At 35.5% G+C, this 19,440-nt stretch overlaps 1 protein-coding gene across 6 annotated transcripts in view; it reads left to right on the top strand.

Moving 5' to 3' along the window:
- Window positions 1–19,440, top strand: part of LOC149687029 (uncharacterized) — a 219,674-nt gene that overhangs the window by 151,584 nt on the left and 48,650 nt on the right. For 4 of the 6 annotated variants that reach the window (XR_016383602.1, XM_089869546.1, XM_089869544.1 and 1 more), the window contains one exon: window positions 10,165–10,226. The exons of the other annotated variants lie outside the window; for them this stretch is intronic. The gene's annotated coding sequence lies outside the window, so the exon portion shown is untranslated. The remainder of the gene's footprint in view (window positions 1–10,164; window positions 10,227–19,440) is intronic. 6 annotated transcript variants of the gene reach the window in all.

Genomic DNA, 19,440 nt, shown 5'->3' with positions numbered 1-19,440 from the left:
AGAGGATTGGCAAAGTTAACTCGATCACATTCGTGCGCGCGTTTGGGGGCGTGGGTCTGTGGTTTTGGTCTGCTTAGCAGTTTAGAGAACTAAAGGGCACAATTTTATGAATTGCAGCGTCTACGCTGTATTTTTTTAGGGGTTTTTTTTCATCCACGTATAGAAATTAAACTTTGCAATTTAACTTAAGAGTTATTGAAATTAAGGCAATTGAGTTTGCCACAACCAAAATTATAAAGTTTACAGATGTTCTGTTTCTTAAATCGGAGAGAGTAGCAGCCAGCAATCAATTTAAAAAAATACTTGCCAATACTAGGGGGGGGGGGGTACGGCTTTGGACCTCCAAAAATGGCACTCGGGTTAAGTTGCCGAAAATTTATCGTCTGCAGTAGCGGCGGCGCTGCTTCAATAAGGACCAATACTTGAAAATTAGCATTAAAGTAGGGTTCGTTTAAAAGCAAGCAACAACTTTTCCATTTGTTTCACATTGCATAGCGAAAAAGTATTGAGTTGCGTGACTATGTATCAATCAGGAGCCTTAATTATTAGCCTTATCTGTCATCAGCTCGCTTAAAATTTAACGTTAACATGATCAATTGGCAATATATTAAAGTCGATGTACTCTTTAGATACAATCAAAATCAAAAATAATATAGATCAAGTTAGATTCCAATTTCTAAATTTACACCAAAGGGGCGTAACCATATTTCCTTTCCATAGTTATTGGCATATTAAAATGACGTTAGGCAAAACATCCTAAAACGCTACAATCTCATAATCAATATTGTCAAAAGTTTCATACAGCTACTATTTACGTTTTTCTTTAGAAAATATTTTAAGTGAAAGATATCAAAAAATTGTGATTCATCTTAACCTACTATGTTCCACATTTTGATAGTCACTGATAGTTTAATTCAATATTAGAACAAATAATCCGGTTTTCAATAGACGCAAATATTCGATATGAAAGTGAAAATGATGAAACAACCCAACATTCACTTTATGTCACAATATTCCTAACTTTCCAACGCTTGGAATTTGCTGACTGGCTTATCTTTGCTATAGGTCGAAGATGGCTATGCCTAGTTTGTACCTTAGTCTTGTTTGATTTTAGTATAAGCCTCCGAAATTACTTATAGCTTTTTTATTGCAGTACCGACTATATCGAATCTTACTCGAAACATTCGAATTAATCTACTTTTGACAATCTATCATGACCATTTTTTCCCCGCCTTCCCCATTTAGTTATAATTGCAGGACTCTTTTAGTTAAGTTTTCGTCGCTTGGAACTTGATGACTAACTCGTCAATACAGGGAAAGGCGAGTGATAGGAAACCGAAATGCAAAAGAAATACTATAAAATATTCAGAGCACGCCAGTCTTGTAAAAGTTCAAGATATAAGTAAAACCAGAAGTAACATGGGACTAGAAGTAAAGAGCTCTAGCATTGGTAGTAGTAGTAGATCCTGGCACTAGTGAACAAATTTGAGGATTTTATGCCGCTTCCATCGCGCCTACACAAAATTTCCTACCCTCTTCCCTCAACCTAAAGCCGCGGAACACAGACGCGGGTGCTTGAATCTAGTCTACCGCCACGAGCGTCTCACGTTTTGGAGGGAAAATTCAGAAACCGCTACTAGAGGGCCAACCGTTTGTGTGTTATCAAGAATATTCACTATCGCCAAGTGAAGATTTTGGTTAGCTCAGTACTTCAGTCTCAACTTACTTCTGGTAAAACCATATACAATGTGTGGCTAAAAGTGCATATAATCAGGCAATCCCTGCGTTTTTATACAGTACCAACGTTATATTGAAAAAAAAGAAGAAGAATAATAAATAAAATAAAAATAAAACTCAACTTTTCTCGCAGTTAGCACTGTTAATACAAAGAAGGTAGGCTTGCCTTAAGAGAAAATGAAGTTTGTTAGTCTTATTCTAAAGCTACGCATAGAGCATACTATCTCTGTCATTACCCGACAGAAGTCGATATATATCGACTACTGGGGGGATTTTTTATAAGAAAACAGGTGGAAGCGTTGTTAAAACGCTATATGTCATTTTATTATGAATATACAACAATATCGCGTGACACTGTTGGAAAGGATGTCTTTATTAATTGTCAATTGAGTTTTCAGTTGTATATTAACCAATTCTAAGGTTGCAACGGACTGTAATGTTATAGAAGTATAAACAGGGACGGTTTATGCATGTTGGCGGTTTCATCGTTCAGAATATTCAAAACAGAAGCGTTCCTATGGAAACCCCAAGCGTATTAGCTTACAGTGCTGAAGAAACCAAGTGTTTATATTCGTTAACAACAGGTGATAACGAAGGCTCTCTCTCTCAGACGATATCAGGCACGAGACTATTGGCGTTATAAGTTAACCATGGATTAACTAACCATAGGAGGTAAGATAGACTTTAAAGGAAGTGGTTTGCCTAGCAGGGTTTTATTCCTAGGCTATGTTGTGCAACTGAATGTTGTATATACAGACAGAAAAAAATTTGAATTTTTACTTGATTCTAACTATAGGGTTATAGAGGGGCCGTTATATCAGAGAGAATTTATAATAGGGAGTGGAAACTCTTGCCCTTGACAGTGGCAAATATAATGTAGCTCAAACAAGTAGACAGCGACGCTAAAACTGGCCAGGTAAATGTCCGGTCACATGACACTCCTTTGATTTTAAAGTTTGGCCTCAATCGCTATTGGTTGTACAATTACCCAATAAGAGTTCGCGATTTCGAGTGCGACTGGAGCCATTTGGAGTTATTTTAAGTTGGACGTTTCCCTTTCCCTAAAAAGGTAGTGTCCATCTCCTCGAGAGACCATCCCGCAACATTCTAGAACCATCCTGGAGGGAGGGGCCACAAAAAATTATACCGGAAATAGACCTGGCCAGTTTTGTTGATCACGTGACTTTTGAGCTACATAATATTCCTAGGTTTCGACTCCCTATTATAAATTCTCTCTGGTCATATTATGCTTGTTCTCTCACGCCAAGTGGCAACGCGAGATGGAGGTCGACTCGCTCTGCCAGTTGCGGTGTTTCTTGGCACGAGAGAAATATACACCTATAGCGGCTCGGCCTTTGTGCGGTTTCCTTTTCTTATGGCATTACAAGAAGAATTATAAGAGCAGAATGTAACAGAAAGTGTTTCAAGATCTTGCATCTAAAATGCTATGCATGGTAACCAAATCTAAATGATATGAAGAATGAAATATTTGGGATTGAATGGGTGAGAAACGTGGAACATCCCTATTTTCTTACTCTACAGTTAAAAAAATAAAATAATAAACTTATAACCACATATTGAAAGTAAGCAAGATGATAGTTAAAAAGTTAGTGAAAATATGCTCGAAATAAACCAAAATTAAAAGTAAACAAATTAACTATTATGTCTAACGTTTTACTTAACATCTCTCTTCAAATTAAAACCTCGGAAGTAATAGAGGCTTACCTCCTCGCAATGCTGTTTACTAGTTGCAATTATATATTAAATCTTGAAATTTAGTCAAACGCGTGCAAGAAATTTCCACTTCGGGAACGCAAAAGCTGAGTCATTCACATTCACCGTTAGCAAAATTTTCTGCCATTCCCAAAGGGGAAATATAACAGAGTTAGGTACACATTGAAGTCTTCCGTGAGAAAGTTCAAAATCACATGGTGTATCATGCAAAGTGTTAAATCATAACTGTTTTACAAGATTGTTCAGTAGAATCACAAAACCTCAATAACGTTCTATTCGCACAGCCCTACTTCAAGGCATATGATTTTACAAATATAATATTTTGGAATAGCTTTTCTCGAAGATCCGCAAAATTTATGTGGTTACGTTTTGAGGATATGCATTGATTTAGGGTTATGAATGTTTTGGTGTGGTGTGTGAAACCTTAAAGACCTTTACCAGCGGGTTCCTAAATCAAACGCGGCACTCTTGCACAATGCAGATACTAGGAAATGAATTTAGGTAGTGCTTCGTATAGTTGTGGTAATAGCCAACGGTGTTATACGCTGATACCCAGTTGGTTATTTATTTACTTAGTTATTTAGTAGACCTGTGGTGCAAGTGCAAAGGCAGTGCACGCGATTCCATGGATATTTCAATCGTAAAAGGGACTGGTAAAAATGATTGTTTTGATAGTTGAAAAATCGTGGCACGTGGCCGGTTTTGAATTTCAGTATTAAGAAGAGTTTAATCACTTTTAAACTCATCCTGGAAATAAAGAATTGAGTATATATTGTCCGTGACTCACCAGTTTTTCGTCCTCAGAACCAGTTTTCGTATACATCTTAGCATCTAAATGTATAGAAAGCCTTTTCTCAATGTGAGGCGATAAGTCGCAGTAACGTTGCTTTGGAAATACCATAGACATAGCGAAAACCCTCAATAGACCAGTAAGTTGATGGATTTAGTTTTTTTGCCAAACGAAATTGTGAAATTTGTCACTTCAAGGGTTTATTCAATCCTTTAATAAACTTGTCCACGGGCTTAAGAGTAGTCTTAAATATTTGAAACATTATCGAGCCTCTAACTAATGTACTAATCAATTTTGTCCCACACCTACCTGGATTCAAGAAAATTTAGTGTCATTGAATATACTTTTGTTGTTATTAACCTTAAGAAAAAACCTCGCCTGAAGTTCAGAAGGCGCGAACATAAATCACTTTAAGTAGAATATCAAATATATGATGTGTAATTCCCTTAAACGTTGGAAGCACATCGCTCGCACAATATACCCATTGCATTTTCTAAGTAGCACTAAAAACTTATAATATGCAAATTTGATTTTAAAGTAATTGGCAGTGGCGGGGAGTGCAGCGTAAGCGTAGAAATGACTTTTAACCAGTAAACCTTGGTACGCAAACGAAAAGGTATGATACTTATATAAGGAAACGAGGAATAAATGTAATTTACTCATGAAAGTAAATAATTCACATTTTTTTGTTTTATATTAACAACAACGTCATTTTGTTATATATATTTTTTCTTTCCATGAAATCCATAGAAACGTGAATAACTACATCCATAACTACATCAGGGAATAAATTTTAAATATTATTTGCATTGATTATATCCAGGTTGTTAATAAGACTGTTTTAGTTCCCACTTTTGTCAGTTTTTAACATTGTGACGTATAGTACTGTTTAAATTGCAGATTTTTTAGAAGGTGTCTATTGTATATTACAATCGCAATGTAAGGTCGTCTTGCGGTCCATACGAAATCCACGAAACATTTTCTGCATCTTTTCTTTGTAAAATGTTGTACAACATTTTTCTTCCATTATTAAAGGGTATGAGAATTTACAATTTCATATCATAATTTAGCACGAAAGTGGTATTATATTAGACTTTCAAGTCTCTACTTTCAAAATATAAAGTTTTTAATATAATTGAACCAAAGTTTCTATTTTTAAAATCCATTGGAAAATCACGAAAACTCAGTTTCGATATATAAATCATTTTGTCTTGTCGAGCTTGTTCGGCTGTTTTATGACATCACTATGACGTTGAGGAAAAAAGCGCGGGAATCCTATACGCGTCTCGAGCTCTGTCCAATTGTCCATGCTTCTCCCCTGCGGAGAGAGTGGCACCATCTCGCGTGTGTGACGTCAAAAACAAGAAAGCGTTTTAGCCTTTCTTAAAAAGTGGATTTTAAATAATTTCATATGAAGCATTTTCAAATGCATATTACCAAATAACTAGAAATCGTAGAATTTAAAGCTTGATATTTTTGAACTCACAGTAATTAATTCTATCTTTTGCTATATAAATCAGAGGTTTTTCAAACGAAGCTTCTCATACCCTTTAAGCGTTTCTGGAAATGTAATGCGTTGTATAGTAACATAATACTTGCAAAAGCTAGATTTATTTTCTACATTTGCGGAGGCAGTCGTTCTTTAACTTGCGGTTGTTTGTTGTTCAATATTATAGGGTAGACTGAATAGATTCACGATTTCCATAATAAGTCTCGCAACGTAGCATCATTCTTAATTACACAGCCCATCGCGAATACACTTAGAGATGAGGGGTGTTTAAAATTAGAGGGGTTCTTCCGTAAGTGCCAGTTTACGGTTTGAACGCCATTATGTAAAGTGGATTGGGGGCCATACTCCTTTCTACTCCATAATAGGGAAGTCTTGGTACCGTCACTTTATTATGTGTAAACGATATTCGCATAAAATGCAGCTTTCATAAGATAAAGGAGATAAACCCGAAGTATAAAAATTTCATCCGTTTAGGGTAGTAATTTGAAATGATGGAAATACACTCAGTATTGCCTTAAAAGTTAAAGGAAAAGGTCAGGTAACATATTATTATACCTTACAAAAAATAATATAAAAAGAAAAACATTAAAAAAATTAATGATCTCTTCTTACAAAATAATAAGCATTTAGTCTTAAAAACGAAGACTACTGCGTCACGATTGGTTTGGTGGCGACTGCTAAATCGAACTTCTTACCCCTACGGGATTGGTTGAATTCTCACAGCATAAGCTGATAATAACAATAAGTGAGACTTTGTTTCAGAGCGATTCGCAAAGTCCGGAAACGGAATTACAATATTCCGTAAGCGGAATATTTAGTAGCCCTACGCACGTGTTACGCGCCTATACTACTATACTTCGCCAACCGTCGAGATTGTCATCGGTATAGTAACTAACACCTTAACCCTTGGCTAATTTTCAATAGATCCAGCTTCATCGCATTTTGAAGCTACATTTTTACAGTCTTTACTAACACACGCTGTAGTTACAGGGCGCAAAATAGATTTCTATTCATATTTATTGGTTTTCAGTATACTTATCATGCGTTGTTCGTCTTAAACTTAAACATAAACGCGATAGAGTCCGCTAAGCGAGTCCAATAAACTACTCTGCGATTTTAGTGGTGTACTATTTCCATAAGAGCCAATATCATTCCAAGTGTTAATAGGACCTAACTATAAGGTAGATAGTCCTAGATCAGTCCGTTTTTGTCTCGTTCGTCTTAAAAAAGACACTTTCGAGTGTTGGAAGGATATAATGTATACTGTCCCACTTATTGTTGTTATTCATTTATGATAAGGGTAAGGTAGGGGTAAGAGATTTGGTTTAATAGATCTAAGACCATTAACAACCCCCGGGAATCGCAACGCAATAAGAACCTTGTTTTGAAATTTCCGCCTCTAGGAGTTACGGCTGTTTTCGCGACAATTGTGCCACCAAGCGGCAACGGATAGAAACTTATAGGATGTACAGAACTTCCGGTTCCGGATATCGCTTAAAAAAAAAAAAGAAATAAAATCGTCTTCTTCTAAATTCGGAGGCCGAGGCCGCAACGGTTTAATGTACAATTATGATTAAACAGCAAAATAATATATCGCTAATTAGCTTCATATCTGCAATATCAGAAATGAGATGAGACTAGAAGTACTGAGCTAACCAAATTCTTCACTCGGCGAAAGTGAATATTCTTGATAACACACCAACGGTTGGCCCTCTGGTGGCGGTTTCAGAATTTCCCCTCCAAAACGTGAGACGCTCGCGGTGGTAGACGGCCGAACTAGATTCAAACACCCGCGTCCGTGTTTCGCCGCTTTAGGTTGAGGGGAAGGGGGTAAGAAATTTTTTTGGAACTCGAACAATTTTTTTCTCTCTAGTGTAGGCGCGATTGAAGCGGTATAAAATCCTCAAATTTATTCACTAGTGCCAGGATCTATTACCAATGCTAGAGCCCTTCACTTCTAGTCTCATCTCACTTCTGGCAATATGTTAGTTAAAAAAATATGTAAACGGTAACATTTTCATTCTCATCTTCTTCGTTGTGATCCGCCATTTTTAAATAGCAAAGAGGAACCTGTAAACCGAAAATTCGGTACCCCCTAAATGTTTTCTAAATATACCGCAAGGGTCGCTAGGATCGCGCGTAACAGAATTAAACCATGAAAAGTAGAAAGCTTGCGTTACGAGTCCCGGGGGTTGTTAATGGTCTTAGAATAGACGCCACTAAAGCAATGATGGCAAAGTAGTATTCCTTTTCAAGACTAGTTAAATCATAATTATTTTGTTTTAAGTGACCCTTTAATTTTTTTTATATATTTTTCCGTTATTTAAGGTGTAATGTTATATGTTAATTTACCTGAAACTTTCCTTTAAGATGGACCATATTATTTCTCTTGGACCAATGCTTACCTAGCTTTATACGTTCGGACATTCCAACTCAATCCTTACTGTTTAGTTGGTTTCATTTTCGATTGTCTTAAAATAAGCAAACAAAAATTAACCAATAGAGTAGTGTCGGTAGAGAGGGCAGTAGACTGTTTATCCCTCCCTCTAGGCGCGCTTTCGTAAGACGGGATACTGTACGCACCTGGTAGGGGGGATGACACTGAGCTAGAGCTAGATGTCAGTTCTACGTATGCAAACGTCATACCCTTCTATCTCTTAGCTAAGTGTCATCCCCCCTACCAGGCGCGTACAGTATCCCCTCTTACAAAAGCGCGCCTAGAGGGAGGGATACACAGGCTACTCCCACCCTCTACCGACACTACTCTATGGTATGACGTTTGCATAGTAGAACTGACATTACTCTGTACAGGGTGGCTTCGGTATTTGTGGCCAATAGCTTCTATGGGATAGTATTATTCCACTGAAAATAGTATGTTTCCTACCATATTGTGTTGCAGGATTGATAACGTGAATAATAGATATGTAATGCAATAGACTGCTGTAATCGAAATAATGTTTAACGTATTGCCTACAGTTTAAAGGGAGGGTGAAGTAGAAAATCAAGTGATTTTTTATCGATTTTTCTACTAATTATAAGACCAGTCTGCATAGTCAAACATCCAGGAAATACTTCCGAATGATTTTAAATTTCAAATTAGGTTCAGATTTTATGGATAATTTTAAAGAAGGTCCTCCGGCCAATCGCGTAACGTCCTGCCTTTTTATTAACAAAATTCTCGTGGCATGTTACGTGTTGAATGAAATTTATCAAGAGATTTGATAAAATTCGCGCGCGATGTGATAATCATAGCGCGAGACATGGAGCGTGCCACGAGAAATTTGTTAATAAAAAGGCAAGGCATTACGAGATTGGTCGGAGGACCTTCTTTAAAATTATCCTTAAAATCTGAACCTAATTTGAATTTTAAAATCATTCGGAAGTATTTCCTGAATGTTTGACTATGCAGACTGGTCTTATAATTAGTAGAAAAATCGATAAAAAAAATTACTTGATTTTCTACTTCACCCTCCCTTTAAACTTTAGGCAATACGTTAAACATTATTTCGATTACAGCAGTCTATTGCATTACATATCTATTATTCACGTTATCAATCCTGCAACACAATATGGTAGGAAACATACTATTTTCAGTGGAATAATACTATCCCATAGAAGCTATTGGCCAAAAATACCGAAGCCACCCTGTATATGCAACCACGTTTAAAGCTATAGAAAATGAATGTATACATACATGTATATAGGGCAGAATCCTGCGATTCTTAACTAAAGTCAAGGAAATTTGCAACGCTGTTGAAATGGCGGGGACGAATTGAGTTTTGACAAATTATTAATGAGGGGAAGTAGCAGCAACACTGGGTTCCTTCCAATTTCACAGCTATCGCCAGGTTCAAAATTAATTCCTAGCGCTTTTTAAAAGATTAGCAAGGGAGACTATAGCAAGAGGCTGGACACTCGTGAAAGTCCAAAAAGCTATTAGAAATCTAAACTAATTTGTCTTACTATATTCTTGATTGACTGCTCGAACACATTTTAAACTAAGCATATGTAAGCTTAAATAATAAATAATTTGCTTAACTTTTGGTTTCGAATGTTAACCAGTTTTAAAATTTTTATTCGCTACAACATAAACCCAAGTTGTAATTTCAAGTGTTTTTCTTTCTTTGGAAGAAATTTCAAGAAAAATCTTTACATTGTTGAAATCGCAATCTATTAACTTTAAAATTTTTGTAAATCTGTATTCCCTATCGAATAAATTAAGTATCCGACACCTGGACGTTAAGAGCAGGCTGCCGACCGTATCGATTTTATTTTTAATTTTCTGTTTTAGGAAATTCCCCCGAGATTTTCACACCAAACCCCTTCAATTTCTCATTTTTTTTAAAAGTGTGCAAAATTAATCATTTTTCAAAATTTTTTAATTTCTTTTCAGAAAATATTCCTAAGAGGAAATTCCCGTACAAAATAATCAGCGACACTGAAAGGCGGTTTGAGGTAAATAGTTATTTTTCTATAAACACATTTTTAACAATGAATCGCGTAATATAATGGAATATGAATCTGAAGAATAAGCTTATTTTTCTCTGTACTTTATCCGACTTTATCGCAAGTTCAACTAACTTCATCAGTGAAATATTTTGAAACTATTTTAGATTATTAGAAAACAACTTTAAATGTGTTTCAAATGATTATTTGCTGCACTAGTTAGGACAAGTCACAAATTCCTATTTGTCAAAGTTATCGTGAAGAATAACAGTCGATTTCACGATTATCGTCAACCACGCGCGTAAATTTGTGAATCTTTGAGTGCACAGTGCTGAAATACGGCAAAGGTATCAATTTCACTAATGTTAAACCTTGAACAAAAGTGATTTTGGTAATAAAAAGCAGATTTTCAATTAAAATTTTACAGCATTGAATTAGCACTCGCGTCTAACTTGACAAAAACACATTTTCTGTCGATGAAATGTTAAACATAATCTCTAGGCTTTTCTTAACACACTACTTCCTAGCCATTCGTTTCTAAAATTGTAGTTAAACACTTTCCTAGCTCCCCTTTATTTGAAAGGGTTGCGCCGTATCCCCATAGTCTAACAGCTCACTTCCCTGGTCATTCATTTTTGGAGAAATGTAAGAAATATATTTACTTTCACATCTTCTTGGTTAAAAACGTCTTACTACCGGTGTTAGAATTATGTAAACGAGAGAAGAGACTGTTACCGGAGGTCCATTATTTAGGGAAAAGACCGAAGTGCATATAATGTCAAAATGAATTTATTGATATTGCCAACGAACGTTGAACAGCAGATGTCTCGGATACAGTACGAAAAAACTGAGCGTTTGGTCTTCTTCAAATTTGGAAGAAAAATAACTCTTATGAACATTACAAACTGGCCCCTTCAATACGCCTCGCAGTATTTCGGAAAAAAAATTAAAATATGTTTTGAGCTAAATCTAACATTCATGGAAGAATTTAATTAATTCGTATTACCTAAGAGTTCGCTACTATAGGCGGCTAAGTGTATTGATTGTCCAGAAAGGTATTCATGACGGGTAATCTAGCAAACGGTCTCTTTTCTGCAAACACTGCCACGCCTCACTATTGGAAAAGGTTTTTCGTCTTCCATTCGGTATTAGTTGGCCAGGACTATTTTATTTTCTATGGAAAGGTTCATTAAGTAACCGTCCGCCTAGGTTTTACTTCCGTATAAAGTTGTTCCAGTTATTCACTAAGGCTTATCAGCTTTTACCTTTCACCAGTTTTCCTGCGCCTTCTCATATTCTTAATAATAAGAACTACTACTACCGAAGTGCTCGGATACATTTTGGACAATTTATCTTTTGGTGCATATCGATAATAACTGGAGTTATCGTGTAACGTACTCAGGCCTGGTTGGCAACTAAAACGCGAAAATCGATTTCGAAGCATAGATTATGGTATTCTTATTGCAGTTAGTAAATTCGGAAAGATAAGTAATGGAGGAAAATGTTACCCAATTTTGTTCTGGATATAACTTTACATAAAGACATCCAGGGATTCTAATTACGTTTACCAGTGCAAATAATGTAGTCAGACCTTATACTTAAGTATTTAATTAAACGTACTAAAGCTAGATGTAGATGTTTTAAATGATAAAATAAGATTTTTGAAAGAAATTGTTTCGGACATAATTCAATTTGATTGTGGTTGAAGTTCTCTCCCTCAATTTCAAGTCAATATTGAAAGATACAGATTAACTATGGATGTATATAGAATTGACTCTTAAAAACAGTTATCAATGGCCGGTAAACCGTCGAAATATTGGAAAATAATGAATATTTTACCAAATCCTAAAGAGTTAACAATATCAATCCGATAATGTTTTCAATATACTTTAATGGCTTTTTCGAATTATTTTTGTTTCTGTTATAAAGTTTGTAGAACTATAAATGATAGCCTATTTTTCCCAGTTCACTATGATTAAAGAAAAATATAGCATTTTATAAAGAAAGAAGGAGCAGGGAACCTTTATATTCTGAAGTGATTTCTATAATATTAATGGTGATACGGGACAGTTTACCAGCACACCACGTTTGCCCTAGTCTCAAAAATAGGTTATCCATGTACGGAATAGAGCGTTGCTGAGCTCCCCCATTAATGTTTAAACATCTGTATAGAACCTTGGGTCATTACTAAAAGATTCTCCTGGAGTCATCCAAAGATCGTATAAATGGTTTTTCCCAAAGAGTTGCACCTGGTACCTGACAATTTTCGGCCCTATTCGAAATAAGTGCCCGTATTTATATTAATGCGATGGATTCAGTTCTTAGTCGAGAGAACAAATATGTTAGGAAATGGGGTAAGAAGCTACATTAGGGGCTTCTTTGACAGTGAATCCGTATAGTGTAGTATATATTTGTTTCAAATCAGGTGTAGATTTTGAAACATTGTGATTCGTTTGACGATTCAATTTGATTTGGATCACATCATTTTCACAACAAGACCGAAACACCCCATTGAATAGTCTCGCTTAAAAGTGAGGCATTAAAAATCCAGATAGATGCGTCGTTTTGCGGTTTTATCAAACCTAATTTAATTTACCGCAGTGCATTAAGCGGTGAAAACTTTAACTATTATGGGATTAAAATTAAACCCAGGGAGTTATTCCGTCACATAACGTATCTTTGTTTTTGCATATTAACCCTAAATTAAGCTGGAATTTTATATCCTACCAAGAAGGAATTTACAATAAGAAGGCCTAAAAAGGCGTCCGGTGCGCGCGTGATAGTCGACAATCCCCCCTCATGGGTGGGGGGAGGCTGGAAACCAAGGCGGGACTTAATATTTTATCTTACTCTATGTCTTCCACCATCTATCTCTTTTACCTTTTCGTTAAGCCTTGGTATGGTTTTTGGCACTCGTGACATTATAAGTATAGTACACTTGATTCGATTTAAAAACAATTATAGAACGAACGATTTTCACGTAGAGACAAGTATTCAAAATCCATTAAGTTAGGTTCAAAACCTTTAACTAACTTGTTAATGGCAATTAAAAACTATTCCCTAACCGTTTCAGCACCGCTGGCAGCCTCCATTTTCTGTTTACTTTGCTAGAGGTTTTTTTCTCTATTCGGCAATCGCGTCTGTATGACCTACCCACGGGATCCAATAAGAAAGCGCAGAGCAATGACGGACAAGAAAGGGGTGGGGCTTACTTAGTAAATAAATTCTTGATCCTATATTATTCTCCATTATCCTTGCTTTTAAATTGTATGATGCACTATTTCTAGTATATGCTCAATCATCGTAAATGTTACACTTGATTTTACATATAATTTTAAAACCATAGTTAAATAGCAATCCACTGTCGCAGTGAATAAGTGCCAGGCTATAGTCTTGTAGGTCTCGAAACATAGCCGCAGATGTTCACACAAAGTGATCTTAAGCAGTCACAGAGTGTTGTCTTAAACAGTCACAAAGCGTTGTCTTAAACAGTCACAAAGCGTTGTCTTAAACAGTCACAAAGCGTTGTCTTAAACAGTCACAAAGCGTTGTCTTAAGTAGTCACAAAGCGTTGTCTTAAGCAGTCACAAAGCGTTGTCTTAAACAGTCACAAAGCGTTGTCTTAAACAGTCACAAAGCGTTGTCTTAAACAGTCACAAAGCGTTGTCTTAAACAGTCACAAAGCGTTGTCTTAAACAGTCAAAAAGTGTTGTCTTAAACTGTCAAAAAGCGTTGTCTTAAACTGTCAAAAAGCGTTGTCTTAAACAGTCAAAAAGTGTTGTCTTAAACACTCACAAAGCGTTGTCTTAAACAGTCACAAAGGGTTGTCTTAAACAGTCACAAAGGGTTGTCTTAAACAGTCACACGAAATAATGTCCTAGACAGTCACACAAAGTGATGTTTTTAAGAGTCAAAGAAGTGATGTCTTACACAGCCACACAAAGTGATGTCTTAGACAGTGACACAAAGTGATGTCTTTCCATGTATTTGGATTTGTAAAAATAACATTGAAAATATTTTATCATATATTTCGGATATACTTTTTCATATCTATGTACTTTACAAACAGCAAAGACGCTTTATTAAAAGCCCTTAACAAACCAGAATGGCATTTTCCCAAATCAGTGATTCTTCAATCTGTGTGAACTAAACGTAGCCTCGTTTCAAGTCGATCAGGTCAAATGTTAGCTGTCGTGGGAAACCACTGTTAAGAATACATTTTATTTCAACAACTCAAAATCACGGACCAAAAAATGGCTCGCCTAGTTATTATTCCCTTTTTATGTCGATTCATAATTTCAAAATTTATCAACTTAAATTTCATGTTACAATAATTAATTTCTAATTAGAATTGAGTTTAATAATATCGCTTTAAATTATCTCGTTAGTATATATGTGTGTGTGTATATATATACACGGATAATGAAGTTATTTTCTTGTAAACCCCATGATAATACTATTAATTAGTTTATAATTAACCAGTTCGTTGAGCCACTAATGTAAAGTCGTCCTTAGATACATGCAGCATGCAAAAGACAGCATCACTCCAATCATGGATATACGTATATTCTTCTTATCGAATTTAACCATCTCAAAATGCTCATTAAGAAATATTCCGTTCTTTTTCAAACTCAAGACAAGGCAAAAATTGTAGTTGAGAAAAAGACGTGCGGGCATCAGATAGTCAAATTATCGGAGCTACGACCGCATAAGGAAAGGCAGGCAGGAGAGATAGAATCCCTTACTTTTTATATCATTTATTCCTTTTTTTATGCTGTCTGAGAATAAGTAATTAATCTTATTACGACCAAATAGAAAAGACTGGGCAGACTGAGAGTGAGGGCAATGGGTCTCTACGGCACTAGCAGAATGATGTGTATATTCAGAGTTTTCTTTTTTTTTTAGTCTTTGTTAAGTTTTTGTTGCACCCTTGCGAAATCGATGATATTGCACAGATTTTGAAGCAGAAGTTGAAATGGTGCGACTCAAATACTGTCATGAATAAAATAAATATAGTTTTATGATAATTGCAAAAATTTTTAGTGACGGTATATTATTAGTGTTTAAAATATGACAAACTTTGAATCAAGACTAAGCTACACACAAAGAAGACAGCAATAGTGCGAGTTATTTTAATAGGCGATTTGAGGTTTGATGATGAACTGAGCAATTTGTTGGAAAGGCGCTGATCATAAATCTTTTGATAAAAATTAATTTTGCAATGCCTAATTTGATTACGGTTGATAATTAAAATTTACAATATGATAATTTATAATAAATATGGACACTTAAAGAAATTAGAAAAGATTTTGAATTTTTTCCAATCCTCTTTGCTCTTTTAAAGATGGATATGTTACTCTGAGTTCTAATCGATCTTAAGACAAAGGGGTTCTAGTCATCAAGACAGTCTATCCCAACTTATTTCTCTCTATTTCTTACTCTTTCATCGTCGTCTTTATCAGAAGAGCGAGAATAATGGAGGAGAGGGAGGAAGTGGGGTTCGCTTTGTTTCACCGCCTCATCAATTGAGCTATCCCTCAGAACTAGTTAGCCTCTGACGATGCGAAACTCCACCGTGCGCCACAAGAAAGAGGAAAGTGGACTGACCAAGTGGAAAACGAAAACAGTGAAGCCTTTTCTCGTACGTGCTTCCCTAGAAACTCGATCCTTTCCTGTTACCTAAGACCTTTAACCCAAAAACCTAGTATATACCTTGAAAATCAATAAGTATATACTTCCTATTTATAGTAAAGTCAAGCCATATAAAGTAGTTTTGGTCGTCTTTAATTTGGGGAAAAATGTCTGCTATTAGATTTTTTTCCTTGGTCACCAGAAATATGTTCTAAAGCGCTTTGTTATCTAACACCTATAGTTCTGTTTAAAGGGATAGAATCAATCTTTTGACTAATAATGAAAAGCTTGTATTTTTTTAAAATCAGATTCAACCTTAAACTACGGTTTCAAATATATATATAAATTGATAGTTTTAACAACTTAACTATTTTTAACTAATTTTTAAAAGTATTAGTTTTCGGCGCCGCTCCGATCACAGTCGTTTGGCAAAAACATGAGCGAAACACCTACATTACCCCGCTACCCTACTCTCACCAGCCATGGAAATAACACAGGTTTACAGGTCCAAAACCACTTTATTAATTACTCAGACTAGTTTTTTATTCAAAAACCGAGGGTCACGAGTCCTAGGGACTTGTTTATTAATTCTAAACTTTGATAAATATTGAAAGGGGACCAGTTTATTAATTAAAGGTTTTCGTAAAATTTCGACTCCTTTCTCATTGCAAGGAGTCTTAATCTTATTTCCTAATAGATAGTTTTCACTCATGGAGGATTCATACCATTTACACCAGGAGGCCGGGCTATCTGGAGGACAAAATCAGACGGGTTTTTGTCCTCCAGATAGCCCGGCTTTCTGGTGTAAATGGTATTAATCCTCCATGTGTGAAAACTATCTATTATCTCTACTCCTAGTCGTAGTGTCAGGTTAGTAGTAATCAGTACAGCGTTGCCAGACGTACGATAATTATAGTACAATGCGATAATTTTAAGAGTTACTATAATTATGACGCTGTACTAGTAGGCTAAACTCGATAATTCGGCTTCGGCGTACGATAATTTAGAGGGAAATCTAACTAATCTGGGCACAAAAGGCTCGCTAGAGGAAGAAAAAGGTGAAATAGGATGAAATTATTCATGTTTTAAGTCAAAAGGCAGGATGAAAGAAACGTTTGGAGACGTTATTTGTCCATCTCCTTCAGGACCCTTGTAAGTTGTACCGATTTTAGTATAATTGCTAGGTCAATCAGAACACCGCTGGAGCGTACGATAATTTTGGTTGAAAATAGATAATCTTTTGGCTTTCGTACGATAATGCAGTCAAAGATGGCTAAATAAAATTATTAAAAATGATTTGGGACCATGTAATTTTATATTTATAAATAATTGACCAGTAGTAAAATAAATCGCACAGGGGTAACTGGTCTCAGGGACCAGTTTGAATATTGTTGATGTCGGGGTCACTGGTCCCGAGGACTAGTTGAAAAAAAAACCTTATTTCCATGGCTGCCTCTCACTTGGATATACAGTAGATTTACACCTAAAAGTAGTTTTCTTACTATTTTGGATTTTCGCCAATTTAATATTATTCATTTCGATATAGATGCTTTAAAAGTTATAAATGAAAGTAAATAGTTTCACTGTAATTTTGGTGTTCAAAGTAATAGCTTTACTATGTTTAATTAAAAAAATATATATTAAAGCTTGTATTAGGGCCATTAGGCTAAAATAAAACCATACCATTATTATACATGGAACCTAAGCCTTTGCCAAAATAGCGTAAAAATGTGGAGTTTTGGACATTACCTGTAACAATTTTGACAAATCGCTATCATCCTTACTCTGCAACGTAACCAAGAGTTAAGAGAACAATGGATAAAAAACATGAAAAATCAAAATTTTGTTTACAAAGGTCTTCTCAATTACACGCTGCTTCGATTTTTTGGCACACATAATTTTTGGCACCTTTTTTTACCTAAAACTGCCCTCATCTTGTACTAGTCAGAAAACATTATCAAACTTTTGTCAAACTGGTATAAAGGATTTCTTAAAACGTATGTTTTGGAATCTCAGTTAAAGAAGCTGGTAAAAGAGAAATCCTTTTTAATTAAAAGTGTTTCTGTAATCTCCGCTAGTAATTACTTAATAAACTTACTTCTAAACCGGCGATTAGCACTGTAAATCATTAAAGTCTGCCTAAAGTTTAACGATAAGTATCAAGACTTAAGACTTAATTTAGTTAAATTTAGTCATCATCGTTTTCTCTCAAATTTATACATTTAAAAATTTAATATGACTTTGTTCACCTCGTTTTATACTATCTTGCACAAAACAGTCTGTCTAAATTATTTATACCTGGTCAAATAAAAGTTGCTCTATTTGCCCTTATTTCATAGTTAACATTCATGTTTAATTTAAGAGCACGGGGATTTTGCTAGAATATTTAAAATTAGACAATTATTTCTAAAAAGAAACAGTAATACAAGTAACGTAGTCGTGCTTAGAGGTTCAGTGCAGAAAATAGAATGTACTTTTACTAATATTACCTTTCGATTTATAGTACATTTGTCAGTGAAGAGACTAAGGAAAAATTCACGAATTCGTCTGTAAGTGACATTGGTTCTGCACTTGAGAAAAATATTTCGGTGTATAAGGGGCGCTAGAAACCGTGTATACGTTAAGACTGACGGATTGCGCGAGGAGAAATCAAGAGTCCAAAATCTCTTTTTCTATAATATTGTACAACTGCAATCGCAGGCAGTGCCCCAGGTACTCTTGTGAGGCCATTCGATTTATATAACCAAGTCTCCTCACCTTCAATGGCAGTTAGCTCCTTCTCACTAGAAGCTGTCTCCAGGATATTGAGTACCCATAGCTTTTTCACTTCTTCTCCTTTTAGAAGTGCCGTTAGTTTGACAGTTGAATAGTTGGAAATGAAAATGTTTTTAAGAGTGCTGTCCATCGCTCTAAAATAGAGCTATAAAGAAATAATGGTATGGTATGAAATTTATCATTTCCGCTAAAGTAATTTCAGCCTTATTAATAAGCCATGAAATTTCTAATAACTATGTACAATACAAATGACTTGAATGAATGAAAAGTTGAAGTTCTCTGACTACTCTGTACACACATTTGTTATGAGGTTTAATCGAGGGTTTAAACATAGCTTTTCATGTCCCCAAAATTTCCAAATTTATCAAACTGCTTCAGACAACTATTAGCCCAGGACTTTTAGGGTTTGACATAGAACATTTGAACATAAAGATGAAAATTGGTACATGGGTTGTTTTTGACCCAACAAAAAATATACTAAAAGTCCCCTGCTGTAGAGCGCGAGCTTTCGCCGCCATTTTGGAAAATGGCCGCCGGGAATGCCAGCTACGATGTATTCCACGTTCTTCTTCAAAAATTATGAAAATTGGTACACATTATGACTGGAACCACGTGAACATCATGGCAAAATTTTAAAGCTCTGTGTTCAATAGTTTGGTCGCCATATTGGAAAATGGCCGCCGTGAATTCTAGGTACAGTTTATTTCACCATGTTGTTCGAAAATTATGAAAAATGACAGGTATTATAATCAGAGCTGTGTGAACCTCATAGTAAAATATTGAAGATATTAATTAGATAGTTTGGCCGCCATGTTGG

This window comes from Phalangium opilio, unplaced genomic scaffold (genome assembly GCF_054372755.1).
Source record: "Phalangium opilio isolate 3A_F unplaced genomic scaffold, DU_Popi_V2 ptg000031l_1, whole genome shotgun sequence".
Lineage (NCBI taxonomy): Eukaryota > Metazoa > Arthropoda > Arachnida > Opiliones > Phalangiidae > Phalangium > Phalangium opilio.
This window is presented reverse-complemented; position numbering and strand designations above follow the sequence as displayed.